The 24,743-nt window shown below is 39.1% G+C and overlaps 1 protein-coding gene across 1 annotated transcript in view; it reads left to right on the top strand.

The window, feature by feature from the left end:
- Positions 1-24,743, top strand: part of GPC6 (glypican 6) — a 987,303-nt gene that overhangs the window by 199,124 nt on the left and 763,436 nt on the right. The gene's annotated exons all lie outside the window — the stretch shown is intronic.

A 24,743-nucleotide genomic window follows, 5' to 3' on the forward strand; every position in this document is an offset into this window, starting at 1 on the left:
ACATAGACAATATTCCTCATTTCTGATAAGCAGCGTTCCTTTCATTCCCACCTATGGCTTTTGTCACCGTGTCTTCAAAGGACATTAATGCTTAGATAAAAACTAATTAACATTTAAAACTGCAATATATATGCATCGACTTAGAGGGAATTTGTCTCCTTAATATTACTTGCAGTACAACATGGAAAGACGTCATGGTGATTTCTCACTTCCTTAAAGGGTATTGTTTTGAAATGTTTAATCAGATACAATACTTTTTATCTTGGTTATATTTTCTGTCCCCAGTGGCTAAAATTACAGAAATATGAGCTGGAGACTATGAACTAGGGTTTTGCAACACAATTATTTCTTTTGCTGTCAAGCTACATTAAATAGCTGGATTTTAAGAACACATATATGAGGAAGAGCATGTGATTAATTTTTAAAATAACAGCTTTATGGAGATATAATTCGCACACAATGAAGTCACCATCATAAAAAGTTGGTTTTTAGTGTATTTGCAAAGTTGTGCATTGATCGCAACAAACTCTTTCCAGAACATTTTAATCACCCTCAAAAGAAGTCCCACCCATTTGCAATCCCTCCCTCTGCCTCATACCCCCAGTATCTGGCAACCACTAATCTGCTTTCTGTCTTTATGGATTTGTCTATTCTGGATATTTCACATAAATATTTCTTCTTTCACACGCCATAATGTGTTCAGTGTCCACCCGTGTTATAGCACATAGCTGAATTCCGTTCCTTTTTATTGCTGAATAGTAATCCATTTGTTTATCCATTCTTCACTTGATAGACATTTGGTGTTGTTTCCACTCCTTGCCTGTTATGAATAATGGTGCTATGAACAATTGTACACAAGTTTCTGTGTGAACACATGTTTAAAAGTGAAACTGTGGAAACTGTGTTTAAGCTTTTGAGAAGCTGCCAAACAGTCTTCCAAAGCAACTGTATCACTTTTTATTTCCACCAGCAATGCCTGAGGATCCCATTTTCCACATTTTTGACACACTTGTAATTATTTGTCCTTCTGAAAATAGTCATCTTAGGGGTTATAAGGGGGTAACCTAATTGTGGTTTGGATTTGTATTTCCCCAATGGTTAATAATGTTGAGTGCCTTTTCATGGGCTCGTTAGCCAGTGGTGTATCTTCTTCAGAGAAATATCTGTTCAGACACTTTGCCCATCTTTCAATTACATGACTTTTTTTTTAATTGAGGTTTAAGAGTTCTTTATACATTTTGAATACACATTTTGAATATTGCTTGCAAACATTTTCTCCCATTCTGTCATCATTTACTTTCTAGATGATCTTCTTTGATGCACAATATTTTAAAGTTTGGATGGAGTCTTCACCTATTTTTCTTTTTTTCATTTGTGCTTCTGTGTTACATCTAAGGAATGGCTGTCTAATCCAGCCATTCCATCAATATTTCCTCTTATGTTTCATTCTGAGTTTTATAGTTTAAACTCTTACATTTAGGTCTCGGCTCTTATAATTATAGTCTTTGAGGTGATGTTTATATATTGCATTAGTAGGGGTCCAACTTCATTCTTTTGTACCTGGATACCCAGTTGTGCCAGTGTCATTTGTTAAAAAGACTGTTGTTACCCCATTGAATGGCGTTAGTGTCTTTGTTAAAAATCAGTTGACTGTAAGTGCAAAGATTTTTATGGATTCTGAATTTTATTCCATTTTTCTCTCCATTTATCCTTTTGCCAGTACACATAGTCTTGATTGCTATAGTTTTGTAGGAAGAATTGAAGCTGGAAAATACAAGTCCTCCTTTTTTTTTTTTTTTTTTTTTTTTGCTTTTTCAAGGTCATTTTGGCTATTTGGGGGTCCCTTGCCTTTCCATATGAATTTTAGAATCAGGGTGCCAATTTATTCTGCCAAAAAGGCCACTGTGATTTGTATTGAATCTGTAGATCAATTTAGGGATTGACAGATCAATTGCCATCTTAACAATATTGAGTCTTACCAATTGACAAAAAATATCTTTACATTTATTTAGATGTTCTTTAATTTCTTTCAATTATTGTTGGTAATTGTCAGTGTTTAACTCTTTCTTTTGTTACATTTATTCTTAAGTATTTTATTCTTTTGATGCTATTGTAAATAGAATTTTCTCATAATTTAATGTTCAGAATGTTCATAATTGCATATAGAAATACAAGTGCTTCCTGTATGTCAATTCTGTATTCTGCAACCTTGCTGAACTCATTTATTAGTTTTATTTATTTTTAGTGGATTTCTTAGGATTTTCTGTATACAGGATCATAAATCTACAAAAATTATTTTTCTTTCTTCCCAATATAGGCATCTTTTTTTTTTCTTTTCCATGTTTAATTGTCCTGTGAGAGTGTGATTTGAAAAACAAAAAACAAAAAAAACAAACCAGTAATTCAACCAAGGTAAGATGTCAACTACATAGTTGTATTCCACCACAGTTAATTTGAAAATGTGTTCATGGAGGACACTAGCAGATAACACAATGCAATTTATATCAGTCCAATGAAGAATAATCTCTATTGTTAGGAAATACTCTTAAATTAGAAGTTTTCGTATCCTTGATTCATAAATGAATGGCTGAGAAGTCACTTGCTCAGGAATATAAAACAAAACCACACACAAATCCCCCCCCCCAAATTATTGTCCATTAGAAGGAAAAGAGCCCTAGAGTGTCCAACTGCAGGAGGCTTACAAGGGCCAAGAAACTCTTTCTGGACTCACATTTCCCCTACTGTGTTTTTGGAATGCTGTTAATAAGGGGTGCAGGAAGAAATGGTCTTCTGACCAATAAAGTGTGGAAAAACTCTGAATTGAGAAAAGTAGAACAGGTTTCTTTCCTGGGCATCTCAGAGCCTTTAATGCGCTAATACTTATGGTCAAAACAGGAAATATTTTATGCAATGTTTCCTAAGGATATCTGGCAACTGACTGCCCTTTTCAAAGAGCTATCAGCTCCATAGTACTGGACGTCATCTCCAAGGTGCACACACGCTGGCATGATGTTGAGGTAGTACATTAACTAGTCGTGTGATCTCAGGTGCATTACTTACACTTGCTGAGCAATGGAAATAACGTGCATACTTATTGCAAGGCTGATATTCAGCAGTTAGCACACTTTCAGTACCACTCCATTGTTTATGACCAGTGGCTATTCCTTTTTTTAAAAAATGGTATTAGTCAGCATTTAGTAATATGGTTTGGCTGTTTTATAAGCCACTATTCTTTGTGGTGGTACATATCTTGGCAGTCAGCCCACCTAACCTCGCAGGGCTATTAGGAGGATTAAAAGAAGTCATTAGGCAAGACAGCGTAGAGCCCGGTAGTAATATTTTGTTGTTATTAATTTAGTAATATTATTGTCATCATCCGAGGAATGCAATGTATGTAAGAAATTCTTCTTTAGCTTAGAGGGGAAAGGCAGCAGGGAGGATAAGGGAAGGAATGATTAAAAGCCAAAGCTTTTGGTTGTGGAGTGCCCTGAAATTAAGTGTGAAGAGGGTTTTTGAGACCTGGGGACAGTAGAAATGGGTAGCAGGGGTGTAGAGCAAAGCGAGGGCTTAGGGAAGAAATAGAAAGTTGACGGACAATGGAGTTCTTGATTTAAGAGAGTTGACACTGATTATTTGTCTTCACTGTCCAAAACCTTTTTGCTTCTTTTCTTTTACCACATCATTTGTTTTTGAACACAATGCTGTTATCAGGAGAGAAGTAGGATAGTCATTTAAAAACCAGATAGTCTTCTTTCTTTGTTTTCTAGAAACAGTAAGATGTGAAATCAATATGTCCTAGGGGAAACAACAGTAGTCATTTAAGAAGCTTATCAAAACCAAATTTAAATTTAAATTAAATTTAGATTTTGAACCTGTTTCATGTATGGAAGATTTTAGAGACAAAGATCTATAATGTGTCTTCTTCACTTCATCACATTGCTGAGGTTTTTAAAAAGTCAAAACTAGGTACCATTTTTTTCTCCATCCATGTTTTAAGTGGGCTCACTATTATTCTGCCTTGAGAAAATTTAACTAGTGTTAATCAAAGGTTTTAAAGGCTGAAGTCTATATTCAACAGTGCTTTATAGCGAGAGGAAACCTATTCTAGTGGGAGAGAGCATATAGACTTTGGAGCCAGACTGTCTGGCTCTGCCCCTTACAAGCTCTGTGACCTTGGGCCACTCGCCTAACCTCTCTGTGCCTCAGCTTCTTTATCTGCAAAAATTGATCATAATTTAGAACCTATGTATTTGTTATAAAGATTTAATAAGTTAATATTTATAAATCACTTAAGTGTGCCTGGCCCAGAGGGTTTAATGTATGAGCAGTGCGTGTTAACTATAATAAGTAAACGATGGGTCTGTTAGGAAGAAACATTCAGAATTATCTTTTTGTCCCTTCCTGATTTGAACGCTGCCAAGCGATTTGAGAATTATTAACACCCACCAAACAGGATTTCGGTCCGATGCACTTTTAGAGTGCTAATCCAAAAAAGGATCTGAAGGCCGGTGAAATGATGAGAACGATGTAATCGTGCTGTTCAGCATGACTCTCCGGGGTTGATTCTGTCAGTGGCTCTTTTATGAGTAAAAGATTAAAACAACAGAAATCTAGATTTTTCTCATGTTAGATAAAAGTGTAATGTTTTGCTTTTTACATTGGATCAGATAGTAGCCTAGAGCATCTACATTCATATACTCTGTCCTGCTTGCTCAGGTGCAAGCTAAAGTAACACCATTTTCTTTATCGTTTTAGGATGTCTTGTCACCCTGCTTTATGAACAGTACATTCTTAGCTCAGGGAGCAGCCAGGGGCAGGTCATAAAATAAAGGATTATAGAGCAAAGATATTAGTGAAATAGAAGCATCAGCACTTCTTACTGTATTTAACTCAAAGACGATGAGGTCTGCCTGGGGAGCTAATACTGCTTAACTGCGTTTGGGCGAAAAGCCAAAAGGAAATTGTATTTCAAAGAGAGAAGGTTTGGCATTCCATATGCTGCGTAATCCCGGTCAGTTAACAGAGATGTATGGCCATTTAACACAGAAAATAAAAGGCTAAAAATGAAACTTTTATGTTAAAGAACACAATGTTGACATAGTGGGAGGCTGCAGGGCAATTGACGATATATCAAGTTCTTAAATTATTCAAGTGAAAATTGTTGGGAAACAGAGCCAGCATCTTTGACTAAAGAATACGTCTCATATGAACTTAATTTGTTCTTGGCACTTTCTGAGCCAGAGAGCCAGTAATGACGATCATGACAAATGGGTGAACTCAAGGTCATTTTCAGAAATCTTCTTCATGTCCCAGAGAGCCCGGACTCTCCATAGGGAATTCTGGCTGAAGAAGTTTCCATCAAAGTCTGCCCACGGAATTTGTCTTGGAGGGTTTAGGAGAAGTTAAGCACAGGCTCGTCGATGTTGGCTGTATTGTGCTCAACAGCTGCTCATTTTTTAGTTCCAGTTGAAAAGAAGGGTGTCATCTCCTTCTACACAGCTGGCTATTGCTTCCTTGGGTCTGTTGCCTCAGCTGGCCATGGCTTTAGGGTAGTTCCATGCTATGGACTTCATCTTCTGGCTGCTATGCTTTTCAAAATTTGGCAATTTGCTTTTTATTCCCTTTTGTGTGAGTTTTCTGTGCTAAGAAGCCCGTGCAGTTACTGATCCATGGTCATCCAGCACTGGGCTTTGTGTGACGTGAACGTATCCAGCTTCTGATTTTTCTTCTGCTTGTCACGTGGGCTGCTTTGGTTCCTGTCCTTAGGACTCTCAGTGCACTCTGAACTACAGTAATCTTGCTGCCCTTGTCATTAAGGGTACACAACTTTGAATTCTTGGCTATACCTGCGAAACTTGAGTATGCACTTCAAAACGCCTTGTTGTTTTTTCCGTTTGCAATAGTGTAAGTGCCACCTTCTTTATGGCATTGACCTATTCAGTACGTTGATTTTCATTGCCAGTAAGAGCCTATCAATCAAAAACCTGATCATAGGCCCTTTTGTCCTCAAAATGTCTTTAGACTGAATTATTTGTCAGAATGCTGAAGACAATATTACAATAGAATTGAGGGCAGATGGTCTAAACTGTCTATGTAGAAAGCCCTGTGTTTAACTTTATTTTTATTTATTCATGTATTTATTTATTCAGTATTTGTTTATTGATCCTGGTAATGTATTTACAATAGGGTGCCAGCAGTTAAAACAGCGCTGTTCTCAATCCTTATTCTTAAGTCTTTACACACACACACACACACACACACACACATTTTGAGGGCAGAGATTGTTACACTATCCAACAATTATTTATGAGCAAATTCAGATGCTTATCCTGAGTAATTTTTGTGGATTCTTTAAGAATGTGACCTATTGATTTGTATATAAGTAAACAGTTTGTTTACAGATTGTTCACTTTATCAGAGACCCAAATCCTCTCTTCAATATTAGTTCCAGTTGTGGCAAAAGGGACTGTTTGTTAGGGTAACCTAAAAACCAGCTGGGTTCTACCACTGACCACCTATAGAAAAAAAACAAAAACAAAAAACCCACCTCTGGAGACAGAGTCCGGTGGAAAGAAAAATGAATTATTTATTTAAAGTATATGCAATATGTGCAGAAATAATAGGAAGTTTCTGCCTCAGAGCCCATTTCCTCTATGACACCTAAAGAAAATCATCCTGCCACTCTCTGACCCTCTGCCAAGTCAGGTCAAGTTTGCACCAGGAGCCTGTTCTCCCGCCCAAAGGCAGTTTTTTAAGAAACATAGGTGGCTTAGCTGGATTTCAGTTGCTCTCCGTCTTTAGGCGTCTTTCAGAATCTGTGCGTCCAGGCGCTCGACTTGCAGAGTGCTGTCCTCTTCCTCCGCCACTGTCCTCTGGTTTTTTGTGCCTGGCTGGGCAGGACCCTCACAGCACAACTCCAGCCATCAGCCAGCCGCAGGTTCCCATACGGGGGAGGGGCGTGGGGATTGTCCTGTCCTTGCCGCTTCAGGACTGGTGCAGTCTGGTCTGCTAAGCCTGGTCCTATCTGTTGTTGTGGTGGGTCTGAGGCCCTGCTCAGGGCGGCAGGCAGGCGGATTCCCACGGCGCCCTGTGCAGGGTGCAGTCATGGGACTGGGGCTCTCAGGGCCTGCCTACTAACGTAGCCTTTTCCCCTCCCCTCTTATTGGCAGGCCCTGGAGCAATCAGAGAGTGGCGCCAGGAACATTCCCAGATCACATGATCCTCAAGGCCTGGGGCCCAGAAACTCTCGCTGTCCTACCTCCTGCCCATTAAGATGGGAGAACAAAGAGCGTGGCATTTTTGCACGTTCCCCTTTTAAAGGGTGCCCCCAGACTCCCCGGCGCACTGGAAGCAGCTGCTGTCCTCACCTTGGTTGTCATGGCAATGTGGGCCATCCTTGGCATCCCCCTCCCCCATTTCTGGGGGGGGGCAGGGCAGGGGCCCCGTTAAATGAGGACAAGACAAATCTTGCAGATGACACTCGAATGTTCTGCCAAGGTCATAGGTTGGCTGTAATTGTCATGGGGGTTTCCATCTTCTATGTTCACACTCACTTAATTAGAATGGACTGCTGACCTGACTCCTTAGCACATTCTGAAACAAGACTGGGTTAGGGCAGATGTCTTCTTTGATCTAAGCAAGTAGTAGAATAGGCAATGGTGTGGGCTGGTTTACACTGAGGAACACCCTACACTGGACTGGGGAGGAAGAGGGACTAGAAAGTGGATGTGGTGTAGACAAGAGGCAGATTTCTGACACTTGGTAGCAAAGGTGGTACTAGAATCTAGCTTTCTGGAACTTGAGTGAAAAAAAATGTACACACATACACACACATATCACTCATTGCTTATGATTCTTTTTTAAATTTTGTTCATGTTTGGCTATTACAGTCCCAGGTTGCCTTTCTTTCTTTTTTTTTAAATTAACCAGAATTCTCTATTTATTAGGACTTCTTAAAATTCCCAGTACATAGATAATTTTTATTCATTATTACAATAATAAAAAATGGGATATTGAAATATTGTAAAAAGTTATTTAAAGGCCAAGCATATCTGTATACTCTAATGCTTGAAAATAAATAATGTTTATGTAAATCATGTTTGAAAAATCTTAATTAACTATAAAATTACTCTCTAGAAATCCTACATGCCAGACTTTTTGTCAATAACATCTATTCGAAGAATTTGCCCTTAAGGTATATTAGTAGAAAAAGATTTGCCATTGAGGCCAATTAGAAAACTATTATTTTTGTTATTATTATTATTACTAATTTTTTATTGTTCAAGCCAGGTTGCCTTTCTTGTATTAAAAAGTTACATGTGAGATTTGAGTAGGGTAAATAGGAACTGGGGAACTGTTTCTGAATTTTACAGTACACAAAGATAATTATCTGCACTGATTTTTTTTCCAGTTTCTTCCCAACTTTATCTCTTCCTGTGAAACTCTTACCCACTCTTGAAGGCTGAGCTCCATTGTGGAGCCTTGACTGACCTAGGTCCCCAGTGGAAGTCATTGCTCCGCTGTGCTCACCACACTCTGTGCTCATCCTTCCTGCCATCCTTCCTTGTTTTTCAGTGCTATGTCCCCTGATGCCTTGGCATTCATTGACTTGCTTTAGTCTGCCAAGAGCAGGTAAAATAGACGACACAGGCGATATAGCAAGTGCGATGTTTGGTGTGAGATGTGAGGAGCAGGGACTGTGGGACTAAGGTTTTTCTGAAGACGGTGCTGTGGTTGGAAAGAATTTGAAGAATAAGAAAGTAAAACACTAGAAGTTTGGAGAAAGGGAGTGGAGGTTGAAGTGAGTGAATAAATTGAGAGCTTTAGACATCTTGATATGGCGGCATTGGAGGAACGGGGCCAGCAGGGTGGAGAACATTTCCCTTTGTGCTTCCAGAATGGAGTGGGAGAACTCGTTTCTACAGGAAAAGCATCCACGCCGCACACAAAAAAGCAAATTCCTCGATATTCCATGGGCATATATCTATTTTGCATCCTCAGAACTCATTTTCAATATTAATGTGTTTTAGTTGGAATAAAATGTAAATTAGCCAACACGTCTTGGAAGTATGTTTGAAAGTTTTTAAAAGTTCTCTTCAACATTGTTTTTCCATAGTGAAACCCTTGTTCATGCACAGTGGGAGGGGTTCCATATAATCACTTTTTGAAGAGCATATGGAGTGTTCTGGTTGAAAGTAGTGAGCCCTAAGAAAATTAAGTTCACAACAGCATTCTAACCTGGTTCTCCTAATACTATGACCAGTCTCCTTCCACAGAAAGGCCGTCTCCAGAATGTCACACTCATCCGTCTGGATGTGTTAAAAGTTACACCAGAAAATAGTGATTACCTCACTCTGAGTCTGTGGTGCATGGTCTTATTAACGAGAACCTTGCCTTAATTTATGTATGTTCTCAATACTGTTTGAGATGCGAAAGTCCTCTCCTTAAAGAAGGACTTAATTCTCTATTTTTCTAAATTTTCTACGATAATCAGTGATAGGAAATACAGTGAAATCCATTCCACATTATTTTCTGTGACCAATCCATTGTTTAATTAGGGAGGTTTGCTAAACCTAAAAATGTAAGGATAGGGAAATTGGCCTTTGAACTCATAGAGGGTATTTTCTAAAGGCATAAATCCCAAAATTCTGGGCAATAATTTGATGTAGACTCCTCTAAGGAGAAATAACACCCAGAGAATAATTGGCCTCAGGAAGTGTACCCAGAGCAGAAAATCTCTCATCTTAAATAAGACAGAGAACCAGAAATGGTGAGAAAAATTCTTTCTCGGAAGGAATCAGGGCTTGAGGTCCTACAGGTCCATTTATAGGACAGAAGCGTTTTGCCGAATTTTCACATGGAATCTCTTCTGAATTTCCAGACTGAAAGTTGACATAAAAAATGAGTGGTGGTTTCTTTGGCATTTTAAATTGTGCGTGACTTTACCCATTTGGATATGTTTGTGTTGGACCACAAGACTGATACAGTAGTGACTACCAAATATTAAACTGAAAGATGTTTTAGAAAAAAGTAGAAAGTGACATTTACAGAGAAGAGTTTAAACAGGTAATGGCATACTTATTATAGATAAGGCTGGACTTGGGCACAATTGTGATGCAGGTAGAAGATCTTTTTATAATCAGTCAATGCATAGTTTCGTCTCCCTTCAGCATAGCCTCAGCAAGGTCTACTTAGTCTCCCATACTGGTTCATTTATGCCTTCTAGTTATATCATCATATATTTTATCTCATTTAATGTGCAGCCCTTTGACAAGGGGACAGCTGAGCCTCAGAGAATTTTATCACTACTGAGTGACAGTACTGGAACTGGAGTCCCTATTGCTGCTATGACAAGTTACTCAAATATCTCTTGCATTCACACACACTTATTTCTTGCTCACACACACACTTATTTCTTGCTCACACTAAGGTTGCTGTGGGTCTGGCTGAGTTTTCAGGGCAGGGGTTAGCAAAGTTTTCTTGAAGAGTCAGAGAGTCAATATTTTAAGCATTGCAGCCAAGGAGCACATTTGGCTAACTGTTCTTGCTAAAAGGATGAGTCATCTTTATATTTTACATTTCGAACTATGAACACCATTTTTATCTAGTGGGCCATGTGAAAACAGGCTGAAAGAGGTATTTGGTCCATGGGTCCTAGTTTGCTGACCCCGGCTTTTGGACAGGGGTCCAAAATGCCCCTAGTGTGCCAGCTTGGCTACCCAGGTCATTCCCATTCCCCGCCTTCCCTCTAAGAACGCCTGGCTTTAGCATTGGTGAATGCTGATGATGCCTATTATAGTTGCCTATTTCTTTCGTGTGTGGATCAGACCCTAGTTCTGCAGACTATAGCAATGGAATCTTGTGGGAAAAAAACTTTCAGGTGAGAGAAGTGCCTAATAAGATTGCTAAGGCTTGCGTCATAAAGCAAATGATACAAGCTCTCGTCTCTATCAGAATTAGCTAGCAAGTTCAATGGCTATGTGTCATCTTTTTAAATAGAATTAGTTATAGAGTGGTTGTTCCATCTTTTTCGTAGACAATGGTGACATTCTCATATTTAAGATAATATGAGATAGCATCTATAATATGATCACTTGTAAGTTTTGAAAAAAATGATTAACTCTTTAGGTTTAACAACTGGCTTTGAAATATACTGTTCTCCTAGGAAGGAAATTTATATTTTGCATTTTGGTGAGGTTAAATTCTCAAGGAAAACAAACTTAGAAAACTGGTAAATCCAATAGCAAGAAAATAATGCTTTTAATTTAAAAATCCTATTGTATTAAAAATTAAAGATGCAGAAAGTGGTGAAAACAGGGGCAGTTGTTATTTAGATATGCAGGTTAAGAGTTCGTTTTGCCCTGATAAGTTGCCAGATTTAGCGAATAAAAATATAGAACACCTGGTTAAATTTGAATTTCAGATATTGAACAGGGTCTATTTATACTAAAAAATTATTTATTGTTCATCTGAAATTCTAATTTAACTGGCACCTATATTTGTATCTGTGCCTTATGGAGGCACACCTCATTATTTTTTAAACAAATTGAAGGTTTGTGGCAATTCTCCATCAAGCAAGTTTATTGGTTTCATTTTTCCAATAGTGTTTATTCATTTTGTTTCTCTGTGTCACATTTTTCTAATTCTTGTAGTATTTTAGCCTTTAAAATTATTATGTGATGGTGATCTGTGATCAGTGGCCTTTGATGTTACTTGCACAAGACACTCCTCCACCAGCAATTAGATGATGATTCACTGAAGGCTTAGATCATGGTTAACATTTCTCTTGCAATAAAGTATTTTTAAAGAGTTTTTTTTTTCAATATATTGATTTTAGAGAGAGAGAAAGGAGGGAGAGATTGAGAGAGAGATACTGATTTATTGTTCCACATGTTTATGCATTCATTGGTGGATTCTTGTATGTCCCTTGACCAGGGATAGACCCCATAACCTTGACGTATAAGGATAATGTTCTAGCCAACTGAGCTACTCGGCCAGGGCACAATAAAGTATTTATTAATTAAGGTGTGTACATTTTTTAGACATAATGTTAGTGAACACTTTATAAACTACATAACATTTACATTCACTGAGAAACCAAAAAATTTGTGTTACTCACTTTTTTGCATTATTTGCTTTGTTGTGGTGGTTTAGAACCCAACCCACAATGTCTGAGATATGTCTGTAGTAGAAATATGAACTGTACATGGTCTTTAAAAGTTTTATGTATGAGTCTAGTTGCTCCTCATTGTGTGTGGTACTTCTGCTCTATAAAGTCAACAGAACACTGAACTAGTGAATACTGAACCGCTCATTGCTCCTAAGGGAAATAGAAGGTGAGGTTCCTGTGAGCCTCTAGTCACAACATTTTTCACATCTATTCAGTAAATAACTTTATGATATGTGTATTTCTGTCTAAAGATTCCCTGCTTAATATACATGGCAAGTAATTATATATTGTATATCTTTATAATATACATTAGTCAATAGTGATTTAACATTTTTTTGACCCTCGGCAACTTGGTGATACATTTCTTTGGCTTTCAGCCACACTACAATGGTGTCAATTATACCTTTTAAATCTGTCATGATCTAAGGAATCCACACATTTAGCCACTATTGGTGTTAATTTAGCACTTTCTAAACCAGCCTCAAAAATGGATCTGAGAATTTCCTCTCCATTTTGATGGAGGTACCCTATTGTTGATTCATTAACACTGACCTCATGCACAACACTGTAACTCATGCCTGAATGAAACTTACCTAACACACCTATTTCCTCCAGAAGGCACATCACAGCCTTCTTGTGCTGAGACCAATAGACAGCACTTAAGAACTGCCTTTTACACAGTGAAATGACCAACAAAAAAACAAAAATGAAAAAAAACATGGCACTAAATACACTGCAAAAGGACACTTGTTTATAATATGAGAGTTGACTGATGTCCTGGCTGGGTGGCTCAGTTGGGTAGAGCATCAACCCATGCACCAAAATATTGGGGGTTCGATCTCCAGTCAGGACACATACCTAGGTGGCAGGTTGGATCCTGTGTTGGGGTGCATACACAAGGAAACCAATTGATGTTTCTCTCTCTCCCTACCTCCCCTTTTTCTAAAATCAATGAGAACAAATCTTCTGGTGATGATTAAAAAAATTACTTGGGCGCCAGCTGGAAGAAAAAGGGCAGAGCACTGCCTCGTTTGGCTTCATTTAGGAAGGTGGGCAGCAGGTAGCTGAAACGTTTCACCCCTCTGTGTAGGTCCGCGTATGATCACGAGAGTGCCGTAAGTATTGATGATGTGGTTACAAATGCATCTTAGCAAGGTAACAGGCTCACATTATGGAATCCACAGATAATGAGGAACAACCACCTTTGAAGCCTAAATTAATGGAGACTAACTTAAATAATGAGAATAAGAAAGAACGGGCAGATTTTCTGGATGACATGATATATAACTCTAGTGTTCCACAAATGATAATACTAACTACCAGACAAGAATCCTCACTATGTTTTGGGCCTGGAGCCTCATACCTAACGCAAGTTATTAAATTCTTACCCATGCCAGTATATACTTAAAACAGGGTCCTGTACCGCACTAGATACCCTAGCAATAACTATGATATGCCTATAAATATCATAATGGTAACTTGATGTTGCCCACCAATTTTAGTTTAAGGAAAAGCTAATAAAGAAACTATGTTGAATATCAGCCTCGAGTTGTGGTAACAATAGTGTTGTTATAGTTCTTCTGCAGTTGTGACTTCATTCTGTAATTTCCTCTCTCAGTACTTTCCACTACAGACTCTGGGTTTCTAAGTATTCATCTGTTGTTCTAGCTGCCTGTTGCCCCCATGAAGCTATAATCCTCTGGCAGTGGCATTGAAATGATTTCTACCAGGACTGGATTTATGTCACAAAGGGAGGATTAAGGGTTCAGGTAGAAACTCAGCCACAGGAGCCAGATAAATATTGAAAAATGGAATCTGTTTTCATGTAAATATGCCAGTAATAATGAGAAGGGGAGGAGAGCACACATACTGATATGACACGTAACTCACAATGTTTTTAAAGATTGTCTGAGGTTTTCACTGCTTTAGCTTGAGTTATATTTTATCCTCCTCTTTTTCTGTGTAGTGTTTTATTTCCTCTTTGTTCTCCCTGCAAAATCCTCCAACCAGGAGATAATGAAGACCCTTAGCCAATTTTGATTACAAACAATGGCCCTTGCCAGAATCATTCATTTTCTATTTTGCTTTTTTGGGTGTAGAATCTACATACAATTTCTTTATTTACAACTAACAATGTTACAACTCTTGTTTGGTTGTCGTGTGTGGACTATCATATGAAATAATTGGTATCAAAAACAGATAACTTATAACTTTTAAACATGTCCATACTTAAAATCATGATGAACTTGTACAGACTTTATTTTAAGGTACACATAGTGTTTTACCACTATAATCTAGTTATTATTCTGTGCCCTATTCCCAAGAAATTTGCTAAGCTACCGATCCCAACATTCCTCCTAATTTTTAAACAAAAAATAAAATTTTACAATATTTATCCTGAAAATAAAGCAATTAGAAGTTAAGAATCATGTAATTTTAATATTTTGCTTTTGCTGTGTACCCAATAAATAAATATAGAGGATCTTTTTAATTATTGATGTTTTATTATTAAGAATTTAATCCTTTAGCTCCAGTCCTTTGCACAGAGAAGAATTTCCAGAGATTACTAGTTCAATATACCGTGTTAAGTGAGTAATTTACAAAGGCATGCACATAATGCTTGAGTGTATGCATAGTTTAAAGTCATCATTGTGGTCTTTTGTTACTCCATTCCTATTGTAAAAGTAGGCTATAATTCCAAAATTTTCCACAGAGCTACTGATAATATATCGATCTGCCCATAGTAGAAGATTTAGCGACTTTCAGAATAGCTCTTAATTTTGTATTGAAATGATTAAAGTGTACTTTACTCTCATTATTAGCTTCAATTAATAAAAATCTATTCTCTTCTGTAATAATAATTACTCAAGTAATAAAAGTTTCAATTCTCCTTGGTATTCATTAAGTTCATTGAGTAGATGTGAATAGTTCATCATTTCCAAAATGTGCCACTGTGGTATTTACTTAATGATTCCTAAACAAGCAGTTAATTTTTGAGAGAAACATATGTTTTCTTTTTTGTTTCATAATTGCACTGGTTTTGGAGTTGACTTGCTCACATGGTCGTGTCCCTGTATCTGTGGTTTCACTTTCCATGGTTTCAGTTACTCCTGGTCAGCCTTTGTGGGAAAATATTAAATGGAGATTCCAGAAGTAAACAATTCATAGGTTTTAAATGGCACGCTTTTCTGAGTCGTGTGATGCAATCTTGTGAGTCCCACTCGGTCCCGCCTCGAGCCATGAATCACCCTTTTGTCCAATGTCTCCACAAGGTAGGCTCAGCCACCATCTTGGTTATCAGATCGACTGTCGAGATAGCGCTGCTTGTGTGCAAGTGAGCCTTATTTTACTTACTAATGGCCCCAAAGTGCAAAAGTAGTGATGTTGGCAGTTCTGATACGCCACAGAGAAGTGATAAAGTGCTTCCTTCAAGTGAAAAGGTGAGTCCCGTGCAATAAGATATTTTGAGATAGACCACATTTACATAATTTTTATAACAAAATAGTGTTATAATTGTTCTATTTCATTATTAGTTGTGGTTGTCAATCTCTTACTGTGCCTGATTTATAAATTAAACTTTATTGTAGGAATGTATGTATAAAAAAATAGTATATCTAGACGTTGGTGCTATCCACAGTTTCAGGCATGTGCCGGGGGTTTTGGAACGTTTTCCCACGGATGGGAGGGACACCGCACTGTAATTATTTTTTGCATAATATGTACTCTGAGTTTAACTTGCTCCTACTGAGGTGATCATGAATAACTTCTGAAATTTGCCACTTGGAACCTTGCCCAGTGTGAATTTTGCCAGGTATTCACTTCACAGCCACCACTTTCATTTTGATGTGGTAGCTTTTTATTTAATTTCTTCAGAGTAATGTAAAATGGTAACAAACCAATCAGTTGTTATAGTTGCTTTCCAAATGAGCAAGAAACTGGAAGACTGTGCACAAAACTGAACTGAAACAGTTCTGGCCCGGTGGCTCAGTTGGTCAGAGCATCATCCCACACACCAAAGGGTTTCAGGTTCGATTCTCAACCAGGGCACATCCCTAGGCTGCAGGTTCAATCCCCAGTTGGGGTGCGTATGGAAGGCAACTGATCGATGTTTCTCTGACATCAATGTTTCTCCTCTCTCTCTCTCCCCCTCTTCCTTCCACTCTCTCAAATCAATAAAAACATATACTTGGGTAAGGATTTCAAAGAAAAACTGAACTAAGACAGGATTTTATTTTTTAGTCTTTAAGATTTCAGATACATTGCAAAAGTGTGACTATCTCAAAGTAGTCCTGAATTCACTTTGACTAGCCCTTTTCCACACTGGCAGAGCAAATACTAGATTATTTTAAAGGAATGATAACACTAAGGAGTTACACAATCTTGGAAGGCCAATGAAATATTAAAGGAGAGCCAAAAGAAATTCCAGATAATAACTAGTTGACTTTTATAGCATCAGCTCTTTTCTACCCTATACTTAATATATGGTGCAATTGGATATTCTTACCTTCCTATTAATTAGACACCTTGTTTCTCAGAATAGCTTTCTTGCATGGGTGGTGCAGCAGACCAGCTGTACTTGGACATAGTATAGATGTGACAAACCTGGACAGTATCAATGAGCAAATAAAATGCATATCACCTAACTTCAGGTTTCTTACAGGCAGTGCATACTGTATAAAATTCCACACTGTTTTTACTTCACGTTGTTTTGTTCCATGGACTGTAGTCCAATTATTGAAGCACATAGTTGAGAGAAACTGATCACTGGTTTGAACGTTTCCTGAGAGCTACAAAGGACCACCTTGATATCCAGAGTCAGGTCTAAGTCACTTCTGAAGGCAATGGCATTAACTCATTAATTTTAGATGAGCATTTAGCGAACCATCCTAATGCCTGAGGAATCCAGAACTGCCAGGCTAATCCCACCCACTAGAGAAGCCCAGGGCATTGCCCATTGAAACCCCGTTTGTGCCCCTCCCTTACAGTGCCCTCCCCAAGCACCTTTTCCTCCAAATGCTAAATGGCCTGGTAGAAGTTCTGGGCCTTTAGTAGTTGCTAATATAAACATTTGCTAATTTTATTAAACTAAAGAATATTAATGGAGCATAATAATATAATGTGCCCTTCCCCTACCCTGGAGTTTATTTCACTGAATTCATCCTTTTTTCACTCTGCAAGTGGAAGAACCGATACCAAAAATGCTGGTGCCATATGGATTTTAAGGCTCCTTCATTCTTGCATTTTAACTCTTTTACAACCATGGAGAAGTTCTTATAAGACTCCAAACTTGCCTCTTTCTTCCTTGCTCCCTGATCTTTGTATAGGCTACTACCTTTTTGGGAAATGCTTGTTGGCTTTCTTCCTGATTATTTTCTACTTACACATTAGAAAATGGTAAAGTTAACTTTTCACAGGAAGACTTTTTTTTAAAACTGTTTTCCCCCATTCCCTTCTCCCCTTTTTTTGGTGTGATTTATAGAATTCCATATGCCCCTGCCATAACATTTTCTCACTTCATTGTAAAAAATAATACTTTTAAGTTTTCTGTTTTTCCCTCACTGGATTATTGTTTTCTTGGGGCTGAAAACAGGGTGTTATTTATCAATGTGTCATTAGAGATGATCCCTTAGCTGCACACATTTTATGGAAAGGGATATGAAAGCAATTTAACAACAGTTGAGCTGGAATTAATATTGCACTAAAAAGAGAAGTAATTATAACAGTATTATAGTGATATCATTAGTACAGTAGAATACCAGCTACCATGTCACAGTAGCTATGGCCTAGGAGAATTCTTTGGCCTTGCTTCAGCCTCGTTATTGGCTATAGTTATATTCTCTAAAATAATTGTACTCACTGAATTAGTGAATATTGAACCACTGAATGAGTATTGAACCGTTGCTCCTAGGGGTGATACAGGGTTTAGATTCCTGCGACTCTCTGCTCTCAGTAGCGAATCTTACCTAACACGCATTTTCTCAGGAAGGCTTATCACAGCCTTCTTGCACTTAGGGACACTAGACAGCAGTCCTTAAGTGCTGCACTTGAGGGCCATGTTCAACAGCCAAATCACCAACAAAAAGCTCATTAGTGCAAAAAAATTGTCACTAACTAGAACACTGAAAGGACATCTCTATACAGTCTGAGACTTGAAATGGAGCAGAGTTGCCCCGGTCGACCTCAGCTGGCAACATGTGTGTCACGTGACTCACATGTTCTGTTCATGTGAGTTCTGTTCAAGTCTGTGAATGTCTGAAAGTGACACACATATTGATTTTAGCATTACAAATATATTTTGGCCATGAGGCAAATTTGCAATAAGAGGCTCTGCAGCTCATGACGACCAACCGTATTTCTATGATAAAATAACCTCATTGTTTCTGTTGCTAAGATTTGGGCCGTGTGGTTACTCTCCTTTATCTCGTTTTCCTTTTTTGTCATTATTGCATACAGGAATTGCGGTCGAGGCTATTTGTTGGGGGCAGGAGCCCCTGCTAGGGGCAGTTTCTCCAGAGGGGAGAAACCTGTGGATTGACTGTGATTTGGCCCCCTTGTCTATGTGTGTGGTGCACAGCCCCCTGCGGGGCCGGGAGAGAACTGTCACTAATGGGTTGAGAGCCGCATTTCCGCCCTTTTTCATCTTGTGCACGCATAAGCTAATTACTAAATTTCTGCAGCACACCCAAAAGTATATTTTCTGCTGATCGGACCAAAAAATAAGTATAATTTTGATTCATTCACACCAGATGGTTATTGCTGTGTGGGCTGTTGTAATTTTTTTTTATTTGGCAACTTACAGGAAAGGAGGTCAGTGCCCCTGACTCAATAGTCAGGTATTGCATGTTTTAAGAATCCTTGCAGCACGCGGTTGAAAATTACTGGGTTAGATCAAGGTTAGGGGCTCTCGGTTCAGCCTACGGAACGTGCTGTCAAATGAGTTCATCCGTTTTGAGAATCTGCAAAATTGTTAAGTTCTGTAGTTTGCAGGTTGCTTTAAAAATGATCAGTTAGCCAATAGGAAATCATCTGTTTACTCTTAGGAAATAGTGCCCTTGTTTTGTTCCAGTAGGAAAAACTAAGAGTTTGCTACCTCTTACTTAGGTAGCAATTAGGAGATGGCTGAAAGCATCATAAGCCCTGCCTGTGCAGAGGCAAGAGAGAGGCAAGGAAGGGGCCATGGTTCTCTCTGGGGCCGCTTCCCCGAGGGCGCTCTCCTTCCCCTCCGGGAAGGCGAGGCCTTTCCAGAGGCTACCATAACTCCTGCAGGCCGCCCGGGTACCTTGTCAGCTTTGATTTTTGAAATGGACCCTAGAGGTCTTAAAATTGAAGCTCCATGGCCCATTCAATAAGCATAGCCTTTTCATTTAAAAACCCTGGCTCTAAATTTCTCTTCATTCATACCATAAAGGGTGCCCTTTTAATGGGAGGGTATTCAAGACTGGTCGATTTACATCCCTGTGTGTGAAGCCCTCCACAGACGGACAAAGAGCGAAGTGGGAAAGTGGAAACGGCCCCTCAGAGCAGCCCTGCCGTTGCCTACCTGGCGGCCTTGACCGCTTTGCTCAGACTCTCTGCACCTCATCGAAGGGGTCAGGCTGGCGTCCACTTTTGCTTTCTTCTTTTTTCTCCACTGATCATTCGTTCATTAAAAGACAGTGTCTTTTCCTGTCACACATCAGGCCTTAGATAGCATGCGTGAAATCTTCGAATCCTTTAATTAAAGAACATACAAATCAGCTCCTCATTTCCCCAAATCCAGCCAGATACTTGATATTATTATGAATACCTTTTATAGTGTAGCTATTAAAAGATTCTTTAACGCAACAAACTGCTTATTTTCCAAAGAGCAGCTTCAGTCAGTGGAACTTCCAGACTATGAACAATGATATAGGCATTAAATAGCTGAGTGCTGCAGGTACCACATACCTGTGTTATAGATGACTTGTCTTTTGTTTTCTCTTTAGTTATCCAATATTGACAAGGACCAGTAGAGTATAAGATATGAGCTGAATTTATATTTTCAGAAGATAGTTTTTTTCCCCCTCCTGGCAGATAGAATATTTTGAAAATAATGTAGAAAATTATTACTTTTTCCATTTCAGTGGGGTTGATTAAGATGTGAAATGTTTTTCTGTTTAAAAAAAAATTCATTAAATAGTTTCTCTCTACCCAGTACTCTGGTTACCATTTTTCATATAAAAAATCCTCTGTATGATAAAGTCTAGGAGATTTAGTAGAGAAGGCAGCAAATTTAAATATAGTATTTATTCACCCACCATAGGAATTTAGCAGTTAAATGCCAGGCAGTTTTAATATGCTAGGAATATAGTTCTGGACTTGAAGGGTTTATATTCCAGTACTGGGAGAAGGAAATTAAACAAATTGAGTCATATAGAATTGTCAGCTGGTGATAAACATTATGAAGAAAAACAAGCAGTGTATGAGGAAAAGTGATGGAGGGTGATATCAGAAGGGATAGTCAAGGGTCGGCAATATGAAATCAGTTGGCAGTATGTACAGTAGGGAGCGGATATATAGTGATCTCCTGGGCATGGCAAAGTATGCTTTCTTATTTAGACTTGGGTGGCCAAAGAAAGCCTCACTGCAGGGGCCATGTGAGCAGAAAAGGGGGAAGTGGAGAGCAAGCCATTCACTCAGTATGTGGGAGAGGGGCATTCTGGACAGAGGAAGTAATAAACGTAAAGTCCTGGAGGTGGGCAGGGGCATGCTGGGCATGGTTGAGCTATACCAAGGGGCTGGCGTGGCCAAAGGAAAGAGAGGGGTGTAGTCAGAGAGGAAACAGCGGAGGCCGTATCACTTTGGGTCTCCAAGCCTGGATTTTATTCTGAGATGGAAGACTGCTGAAGGTTTTGAGTGAAGGACCAACATTATTTGATGGCTCTTCTGAGAAGATTATGCAGAGTGTGCAATGGAAGTAGCCTGGCAGAAGTGGCAGAGAGGTGGTGAGTTAATCTCCTTTTGGAAGGCCAGGAAAAATGTCTTCATAGCCATCCACGGAAAGGGAGGAAGAAGCTGGACTCATATTTGTAGCATTAAGTGGGAAGACTGGCCCCTGCCTGTGTTGAGGCTGTGAAGTGTACTGGCGTGCCCTTCCACAGAATTTGGACTCCAGCCTGTGACATCATGGAGCCCCTGGGACTTGAAAGCAAGGGCGCTTCATGGTCACCTGTACCAAGATGGAGAGTGGATGATGGCAGAGCCATCCTGGGTGGCACGAGGGAGAGGTGGTCCCTGTGAACTCAGTCCCTGCCGATCAGGGTGGACAGAGGAGGAAAAATATCAACATGTACATTTAGAAGGTATATGCTGACCCAGATCCCTTGAGTTAGACCTTAAGAATAAAAGAATATTGTGTTAGCAAGGTCATTGAAATTGCGTATCTTTCAAGGTGAAAATATATAGGTTTAAGTAACAAAATGTAAAACTTTCCAAAAAGTCTCCCCCCCCCCAACCAACCATTCCCCCCCCCCCCCCCCCCCCCCCTTTTTTACAGCCTTCCCAACTCCTCCCCTCTTCTAGCCCCCTTCTACCTGGTACCCCCATTCCCTCCAGCAGTCCCACCCCTTAGTTCATGTCCATGGGTCATCCATATAAGTTCTTTGGCTGCTCCATTTCCTATGCTATTCTTAACATCCCCCTGTCTATTTTGTATCTAACAATTATGCTTCTTAACCCTTGCACCTTTCTCCCCATTCCTGCCTTCCCCCTCTCAGCTGATAACCCTAAAAATTATCTTCATATCTATGATTCTGTTCCTTTTCTGCTTGTTTGCTTAGTTTGTTTTTTTATAGATTTATTCGTTGATAGTTGTGCATTTATTGCCATTTTAATGTTTATAGTTTTGATCTTCTTTTTCTTCAATAAGTCCCTTTAACATTTCATGTAATAATGGCTTAGTGATGATCACCTCCTTTAGCTTTGCCTTGTCTGGGAAGCACTTTATCTGCCCTTCAATCTAAATGATGGCTTTGATGGATAGGGTATTCTAGGTTATAGGTTGTCTGCAAAGTTTTTTTGAGAAATCAGCTGAGAGTCTTATGGGGACTCCTTTGTAGGTAACTCTGCTTTTCTCTTGCTGCTTTTAAGATTCTCTCTTTATCTTTAACCTTTGGAATTTTAATTATGATAGATCTTTGGTGTGGTGCTCTTTGGGTCCAACTTGTTTGGGACTCTCTGTGTTTCCTGGACTTATAAGTTTATTTCCTTCACCCAATTAGGAAAGTTTTCTTTCATTGTTTTTCCAAATAAGGTTTCAATTTCTTGCTCTTCCTCTTCTCCTTCTGGCATCTCTATGATTGGGATGTTGGTATGTTTGGAGATTTCCCAGAGGCTCCTTATACTATTCTTGTTTTTTATTTTTTTTAATTCTTTTTTCTTCTTGCTGTTCTCATTGAATGCTTATTTCTTCCTTATGATCTAAATTGTTGATCTGAATCCTGGTTTCATCCCCTCCACTGTTGGTACCCTGTAGATTTTTCCTTATTTTACTTAGTGTAATCTTCATTTCTTCCTGGGTCTTTTTTATTTTGTTGCCATACTCAGTGAGTACTTTGAGCATCTTGATCACTGGTGTTTTCAATTCTGCGTCTGATAGGCTGGTTATCTCTGTTTCTTTTAGTTCTCTTTCTGGGGTTTTGTTCTATTCTTTCATTTGGGCCATTCATCTTTATCTCCTCAATTTGGCAGCCTCCCTGTGTTTGCTTCTGTGTATTATCTAGACCCGCTTTGACTCCCTGTCTTAGTAGCATAGCCTGTTGTAAAAAAGGCACCTGTAAATTGTGTGGGGTGGAGCCTTAGGTAATTGCCAGGGCGGGGTGACCTGCTCCACCACTTAGTGGCTCTATGTGGGTGGAGGGGCTCAAAGAGGGCACAGTGCCACTGCATGGCCTCTGGAGGTTTGCCCAGCTCTCACCCTGTGCCACTGGAAGCCTTCCAGCTGTTGCTGTGGTGCTGAATCCAGAGGGCGTGGGCCTGCATACGTTTTAAGTCTGTGTGGGCCCTTTAAGTGGAGTCTCCTGAAAATGCAGCGGTTTCTTCCACTGCCCCAACCCCCACTGGTTTTTACAGTCAGAAGTTATGGGGATTTAACTTCCTGGCACTGGAACCCTGGGCTGTGCAATATGGCCTGGGGCTGGGATCTCTCGCTCCCAAGGTATTCCTCCCAATTTTTACCCACCACACTTGAGTGTGGGACTCCCCGATCCACTTGCTGCAGCCACCTGTCTGTGCCACACCCTGTCTCTGCATTTCTCTGCCCATCTCTTCATCTCCGCCCCTCCTACCCAACTGGATGCATATGGCGTCTATAAATCCTTGGTTGTTGGAATTCCATAGAGCTTGATTTTCTGACGATACTGAGTGTTACTTGTTTTGTGGTCTAGTTGTAATTCTTTCTGTGGTTGCTCGAGGAGGCAAAGTGTATTTACCTACACCTCCATCTTGACTGGAAGCCCGCTGATATTAGGAGAATGTCTTGGGAGAGTATTTGCTTATCCACAAACATTATTTTATTCTCAAAGCTTCTGTCTAAATATTTGTGGAAATAGCAAGGCAACTGGCCTGCACCACGAGTGTCCTTGTTGTGTTTCCCAGACACCTTTGGAAGAAAGGTTTAGCACCATTTATTCAAAGTGTTTTGAACATCAGAAGTAGCAAAAGCCATGCAGGTGCTTGTCATTGAGAAAAAGAGAACTCTCAAATATTCATGAAATGCCTGCGATTGCATTCTAATTTGCTCTAGGAAATTGCCTATTTTGTTATTCCTCTTTGCTTTGCATAATAGTTAGGATGGGTTGGTTTCTGATTCTTAGCAGCCTGTACAGATGCAGGCTTCTCAGATTACCCAGCACACAGATTTTTCTGTTGAATCATAAATTGAATTCTTTTTGTGAGAAAGTAATTTAGAGTTTAAGGCATATTTTTGTTAACAAACTGGATTCTTTTGAATTTTTTTTTTCTTTTCAGCTCTCCTGAACAAAAAAATCTATTTTTTCTTTCCCTTAAACCTATTTGGGCATAATTTTGGTTAGGAGAAGGAAGAACATACTAGTTACTTTTGAGGTTCTGTGGTTACCATAAGTGGATCAGTTTTAGGAGGAAATTAAATTTGTAGTGAAATGGTAGGTTGTTTTAAAAAATTGACATTATCCAGATGTTAGACAATAATATCCTGGAAGGATTTCCTACACATGAAAAGACAGGTGTCTCTTATACCACACATATATTATAGAACAGTTGAGCTACCTTTTCTAAAACATATTTAAAATCAAATCTATTAAACTGATACAATGCAAAATGTCCATTGAACTTGAACAAATTAGCTATGTTAGACGCTCATGGCCGATCTACATCAGATGCCAGGATGAATTGTCTTTGTTAGCTATTATCCTTGGGAAAACTGAGCCATTACTTTAGACTAGATTAAGAACTTGATTCCCTAGGTAATGGTGAATTTTTCTTGTCACTGGGTCTTTGCTCAAAATAAACTGTACTGGCACTAAAGAGGGGCCAGATTACTACTTTGTGTAATATCCTCATCCTTTCTAATGGAGCT

Source organism: Pteronotus mesoamericanus, unplaced genomic scaffold (genome assembly GCF_021234165.1).
Source record: "Pteronotus mesoamericanus isolate MK-2021 breed Mesoamerican mustached bat unplaced genomic scaffold, CSHL_Meso_final contig_94, whole genome shotgun sequence".
Taxonomy (NCBI): domain Eukaryota; kingdom Metazoa; phylum Chordata; class Mammalia; order Chiroptera; family Mormoopidae; genus Pteronotus; species Pteronotus mesoamericanus.